Source organism: Loxodonta africana, chromosome 16, assembly GCF_030014295.1.
Source record: "Loxodonta africana isolate mLoxAfr1 chromosome 16, mLoxAfr1.hap2, whole genome shotgun sequence".
In the NCBI taxonomy this organism is placed as follows: Eukaryota; Metazoa; Chordata; class Mammalia; order Proboscidea; family Elephantidae; genus Loxodonta; species Loxodonta africana.
In genome coordinates, this window is record NC_087357.1 from 60848791 (window position 1) to 60856047 (window position 7257).

The 7257-nt window shown below is 34.7% G+C and overlaps 1 pseudogene; it reads left to right on the forward strand.

Moving 5' to 3' along the window:
* Positions 1–2032: 2032 nt before the first annotated feature.
* Positions 2033–2151, forward strand: LOC111750377 (5S ribosomal RNA; annotated as a pseudogene).
* Positions 2152–7257: the final 5106 nt, after the last annotated feature.

The window sequence follows — 7257 nt, forward strand, 5'->3', positions numbered from 1 at the left end:
TGCCTTTCCTAACCCCCTGCCCTCCAATCTTTAATTTTCTTCTTTAGTGATGAGTTATTTTAATATGATGGAAATACCTCATTTATTATTGACAGTGGGATGAATGAGCACATAGCTTTAAAAATTATTTTTCCCATTAATTAATGTCCTCAGCCCCTTCATGGTATCTATTGCCTTTCCATTTGCTAGGCTCAACTTGTAGATTCCTTCCTGCTTGCAAAGTGGATAACATTTCGGTTGGCGTGAACACTTGGTTGAAACGACAAAAATAATAGTTAATGGCAAAACTTCTGCTTTCAGCCAAGATGGAGTAACAGGGAATGTATGTACTGTATCGCTTGAAACAACAATGACAACAAAACAAACAAGCAAACAAAATATATGAAATAACAGTTTTCATTTAATTTGGCATAAGGCAACAAAGAGCAGGGATCCCTGAGAGATGGGAGACAAGCTGAGTAAGCCCTGTGATTGCATCAGCTTACTTCCTTGAGAGAGTTTCCAAGCTACAGTACAAAGAAGGGAGATGCAGACAGAGCCTGATGGACTTCCAGAGTTGATAAAATGGAGCTGAGAGTTCAGGGAGACCACAGTAGCTAGAGTTCTCTAGAAGAGAGTACTGGAGAATAGAGAACTATACAGAGAAAGAAACTTAGAGATTTGCAGAGGATTTCCCTCAAATGTTAAGCAGAGTACTGATCAAAGCATATATGTGAGGAAACTACCCAAAACTGAAATAAAAACCATCAGAAAGGATTATAGGGGGTAGTATCCAACACTCATAGATGGCTAGGAAGAGTGCCTATTCCCACCAGCCAGACTAGAAAACCACATAATTCAAGAGTCAATATGCAGAGTACTCAGAAGAGACTGGCCTCATTAGTGGGAAATAATTAACCCTAGTCTAAATATTGCTCAGGTTCCACTCAACAAATTTTAAAAAGATAGACTTGAAAAAATAAAACAGTTTCCAAGTAATTTAATTATATCCCAGAAAATAAACTCAAAAAATTTACTGCTACACAAGAATATCTAGCATCCACAAACAAACAAACATGTGTACAGAGTAGAACTGAACTCCATAGGGTTTTCTTGCCTGTAATCTTTATGGAAACAGACCACCAGGCCTTTCTTTTGCAGCACCACTGGTTGGGGTCAAACTGTCAACCTTTTAGTAGCCAAGAGCAAACCATTTGCACCACTCAGAGACCTTGTCTAGCATTCAGCATGGTAAAACTCATAATGTCTGGAATCCAAAAATTGCAAGATATACAAAACAGCAAAAAAAAAAAAAAAAGCCTTAAATTGAAAAGGAAAATCAGTTGATTGAAACTGGCCCTGAACTAACACAGATGCTAGAATTAGCACACAACGACATTAAAACAGTTATCATAACTATATTCTGTACATTCAACAGTTAATTGGAGACATGGGAGATATAAAAAAAGATCTAAATTAATCTTCTGGAATTGAACATTACAAGGGTAGAATTAACAGCAGATGATATATTGCAAAAAAAAAAAAGACACACCAAATATGAAGAAAACTACAGCATAGACAAATTGCTCAAAACCAGTCAGAGAAAAAGGTTACATAAAAGGGAACAATAATAAGGTTGACAGCAGCTTTATCATCAAAAGCAATGCACGTGAGAAGATATTGGAACAATTTTTTTTTAATACCAAAAGAAAAAAAATTGTCAACATAGAATTCTATACCCAGCACAAATATCTTTCAAATACAAAACCAAATTAGGACATTTTCAGACATACAGTAGTTGGAAGAATTCAACACCAGCAGACACACACTTCAGGAAATGTTAGGGAAGTCCTTCAGTCAGAAAGAAAATGATACTTGATGATAATGTGGCTCTATATAAAAGAATAGAGAGCATCAGAAATGGTAATAGATCAAAGATATTATTCTTATTATTTAAATAAATATTTTTTAAATCTCTTTAAAAGATAATTAACTGTTTATGCAAAAAGTATAATGAGGTACTGTGGGTTTTATAGCATATGTGTGATAAAGTGCCTATGACCATACCACTCTGAACACACCCAATTTTGTCTGATCTCGGAAGCTAAGCAGAGTTGGGCCTGGTTAGTACTAGAATGAGAGACTGCCTAGGAATACCGGGCAATGTAGGCTTTATACTGGAGTCCTGGTGCTGCAGCAGTTAAGAGATAAGCTCCTAACCAGAAGGTTGACAGTTCAATCCACCAGCTGCTCCTTGGAAACCTTATGAGGCAGTTCTACTCTGTCCTATAGGGTTGCTAGGAGTAGGAATCAACTCAATGGCAACATTTTTTTTTTTTTTCTGGTTTGGTGTAATAAAGTGTTTGACACGAATAGCATAAAATCCAGGAGAGAAAAAAATGTAAATATTTTATTACAAGATTCTTTATTATACATGAAGTTATATATCACTTAAAGGTAAATTATGATAAATTAAGTATGTGTACTATACACCCTTAACCAAAAACACAAAACCAAACCCGTTGCCATCAGTTCGATTCCGATTCATAGTGACCCTATAGGACAGAGTAGTACTGCCTCATAGAGTTTCCAAGGAGTGCCTAGTGGATTCAAACTCCCAACCTATTGTTTAGCAGCCATAGCACTGAACTACTATGTCACCAGTGTTCCCACATACCCCAAAGCAACTCTAAAATAACAAAACAGCATTATAACTAGTAAGCCAAAAAAGATAATATAAACTTTTTAATAAAAAATGCTCACTCAATCAAAAAGTCAGTAGAAAAAAAGGAAAAACTGAACAAATAATAACCAAAAAAGACCAAACCTATTGTGGTCGAGTCGATTCCGACTCATAGAGACTCTATAGGACAGAGTAGAACTGCCACATACGGTTTCCAAGGAGCAACTGGTGGATTCAAACTGCCAATCTTTTGGTTAGTAGCCAAGCTCTTAACCTCTGTGCCACCAGGGCTCCATGAACAAATAATAGATGGGACAAATAGAAAATAAAACTAATAGATTTAAATATATACATATCAATTATTACATTAAATGTAAACAGTCTATATGACATTAAAAGGCAGAGATTTTTCAAATTGTATAAAACAGCAAGACTAAGCTATATACTGCCTGAGAGAACCCCACTCTAATGTAAAGATATAAATAGGTTAAAGTAAAAGCATGAAACTAATTGATTGCTAAGACTATACTCATATGAGACAAAGTAGATTTCAAATCAAAGGATGTTACCAGAATAAAGAAGGTCATTTCAAAATTATAACAAGGTCAATTCATCAAGAAGACATAGAAATCCTAAACATCTATGCACCTAATAAGAGAGCTTCAAAACACATGAAGCAAAAACTGACAAAACTGCGAGAAGAAATAGACAAATCTACAGTTATAATCAGAGACTTCAAAAGTCATCTCTCAATAATGGATTGAACAAGTAGAAAGAAAATCAGTAAGTATATAGAACAAGGGTTAGAAAACTATGGCCTGAGGTTCCAACCCAGTTCATTGTAGGCCAAATACGGACATACCCATTTATACCCTGCTACAACTGAGGATTTGAGTAGTTGTGACGGAGAATGTATGGCCCATAATGCCAAAAATATTTACCATCTGACTCTTAAAAAAAAAAAAAAAGATTCAGACCCCTGATGTAGAAGACTTGAATATAATCAACTAACTTGACATAACTGATATTTATAGAACACTCCACAGAAAAACAGAAGAACACACATTCTTGTCAAGTGCATATAGAACATTTACCAAGATGGATCATATTTGGGCTGTAAAACACATCTCAATAAATTTTACCTTTAAAGTACAAAGACTCTGACCATAATTGGATTAAATTAAAAATCAATAACAGAAAGATCTCTAGAAAATTCCCAAATACTTGAAAACTAAAGAACACACTTCAAATATCTCATGGGTCAGGGTGAAAAAAAAGGAAAATTAGAAAGTTTTTTGAATGAAATGAAATAAAAACACAACAAAATTTGTAGGAAACTGCTAGTTCAGTACTTAGAAATATATTGCTTGAAATGCTTGCATTAGAAAGGAAGAAAGGACTTAAATCAATGGCCTCTGCCATTGAACGTAAGTTAAGCAGAGGAAAGAAAACAATAAAGATCACAGCAGAAATAAATAAAGTAGCAAGCAGAAAAACCAAAAAAAAAAAAAAATGAAGCTGACAACTGGTTCTTTGAGAAAATCGGTAAAATTTATACATTCCTAGATTAACTGATAAGGAAAAAAAGAATGGAGACACAAATTACTAATATCAGGAATAAGAGGTAATATCACTACAGATTCTACAGATAGTAAAATCATAATAAGGGAATCTTGTGAATACTTTATGCCTACAAATCCAACAACTTACACACAATGCACAAATTCCTTGAAAGATACAAACTACCAAAACTCACTCAAGAAGAAATAGATTATCTGAATAGCTCTAAATCTATTAAAGCAATTAAATTTGTAGTTAAAAATATTCCCACAAAGCAAGTGGCCATCCAAGGAACAATTGGCCTCTATTTGCCTGAAGCAACAGAGGAAGAAGGGGACTCAGGAATAGGAGGAGGATGTGGAATGTATGGCTAATTGCTTCCATGAACTACTGCCTCCTTTGCCGTGAGACCAAAAGAACTGGATGGTGCCCAGCTACCATAGCCAAACATTTTGATCAAGGACTCTATAGAGAAATCCTGATCAAAAGGGGGAAAATGCAGAACAGAATTTCAAATTCTCATGGACTCCCAGCTTTTTCAAGCCATGGCAGCTGAATAAACCCCTCAAACTATTGCCCTAAGAAAACCTTTAAACCTTAAACCAAAAATATTCCCTGAATTCTTCTTAAAACCAAACAATGGTTTAGCTTAACTAAAAAAAAATGTCTGCCTTGAGGATTATACTCTTTTAAGAACTATCTATATGAGATCAAATTGACAGGAGCAACTGGAAAGATTAGAACCTTAAGAGGTGGTGAGTTTATTTAATGAGGGAGGAACAATTTGGAAAAGAAGGGTAAGAATGGTTGCACAACTCGAAGAACGTCATCAATGTCACTGAACTGTACATGTGGAAACTGTTAAATTGGTGTATGTTTTGTTGTATATATTCTCAACAATAGCAACAAAATAAATAAAAATTTTAAAAACAAAGCACTTTCCCACAAAGAAAAGTAAAGCCATCTGGTGGATTCTATCAAACATTTCAGGAAAAAATAATACCAATTCTACATAAACTCTTCCAGAAAACTGAAGGGAAGGGACTTTTTTTTTAATTGTGTTTTAGGTGAAAGTTTACAGCTCACATTAATTTCTCATACAAAAATTTATACACATATTGTTTTGTAACATTAGTTGCAATCCCCACAATGTAACAACACACTCCCCCCTTTCCACCCCAGGTTCCCTGTGTCCATGCAACCAGTTCCTATCCCTTGCTACCTTCTCATCCTGCCTCCAGACAGAAGCTGCCTGTTTGGTCTCCCGTATTTGACTGAACTAAGAAGCAAGCTCCTCAAGTGAATTATTTTTTGTTTTATAGTCCTGTCTAATCTTCGTCTGAAGAGTGGCCTTCTGGAATGGTTTCAGTTCTGGGTTAACAGAGCATCTGGGGGCCATAGTTTTGGGGGTTCCTCCAGTCTCTGTCAGACCATTAAGTCTGGTCTTTTTACATGAATTTGAGTTCTGCTCCACACTTTTCTCCTGCTCCATCCAGGACTCTCTGTTGTGTTGGAGGGACTATTCTTAACTCATTCTATGAGGTCGGCATTATCCTCATATCAAAACCAGACAAAAACACTACAAGAAAAGAAAACTACGGACCAATACTCCTCGTGAACATAGATACAAACATTCTAAACAAAATTTTAACAAGTTGAATGTAAAACAGATAATACATCATGACTAGGAGCATTTTATCCCAGAAAAGCAAGGCTGGCTTAACATTTTAAAATCAACCCACGTAATTCACCATATTAACAAACTAAAAAAGCAAAAGCATATGATCATATCAATAGAAGCAGAAAAAAATTTGACAGACGCACTATACATTTCTAATAAAAATTCTCAGCCAACTAGGAATAAAAAGAAAATTTCCCAGCCTAGTAAATAGTATCTACGAAAACTCTATAGCTAACATTATATTTAATAGTAAAAGACTAAATACTTCCCCTCTGAGATCAGGAACAAGTCAAGTATGTTCGTCCTTACCACTTCTTTATAACATTGTACTTGAGGTTCTAGCCAGGACAATAAGGCAAAGAGAAGAAATAAAAGACATCCAGATTGGCAAGGAAGAAGAAAAACTATTAATTCGCACATGATATCATCACTTATGTAGAAAATCTGATGGAATCTACAAAAAAAAAGCTACTAGAATTAGTACATTTTGTAAGGTTGTGGTATAAGGGATCAATATATAAAAATCAAATGTATTTAGGGCATAAATAGTATACCAAACATAACTAAAAATGCACAAACACCAGAAGATAAACTAGATAATTGAGATCTCCTAAAAATTAAACATGTTTGCTCATCAAAAGACTTCACCAAAACAGAACCTACGGACTGGGGAAAAATTTTGGGCTACGACATATGTGACAAAGGGCTAATCTCTAAAATTTATAGAAAACTTCAACATCTCAAGAACAAATCGATTGTATTTCTACATACTAACAACCAACAATTATAAACTGTATTTAATAAAACAATACCATTTACAATAGCATCGAAAAATATAAAATAAAATAAAAAATACTTAGGGTTAAATCGGATAAAGGTTGTGCAAGACCTATACAGTGAAAGCTACAAAACATTGCTGAGAGAAATTAAAGAAGACTTAAATAAATGGAGGGATATACCTTCTCCATGGGTCTGTGATCTCAATATCGTTAAGATGTTAATTTTGTCCACATTGTTCTATAGATTTAACGCAAACACAAAGCCTCAGTAAGCTTTTGTTTTTTCTTAGAAATTGACCAGCTAATTCTAAAATTCATATGGAAATGCAAAGGATCCAGACTAGTTAAAATAATTTTGAAAAAGAACAAAGTGGAAGGACTAACACTACCCTGATTTCAAGACTTATCATAAAACCACAGTAATTAAGTCTGGTATTGGCACAAAGATAGACAACTAGATCAGTTGAATAGAACTGGAAGTCCAGAAATACACCCACACATATATGGACAACTAATTTTTGACAAAGATACAAAGGCAATTCAGTGGAGAAAGGCTAGTGTTTTCAACAAACGGT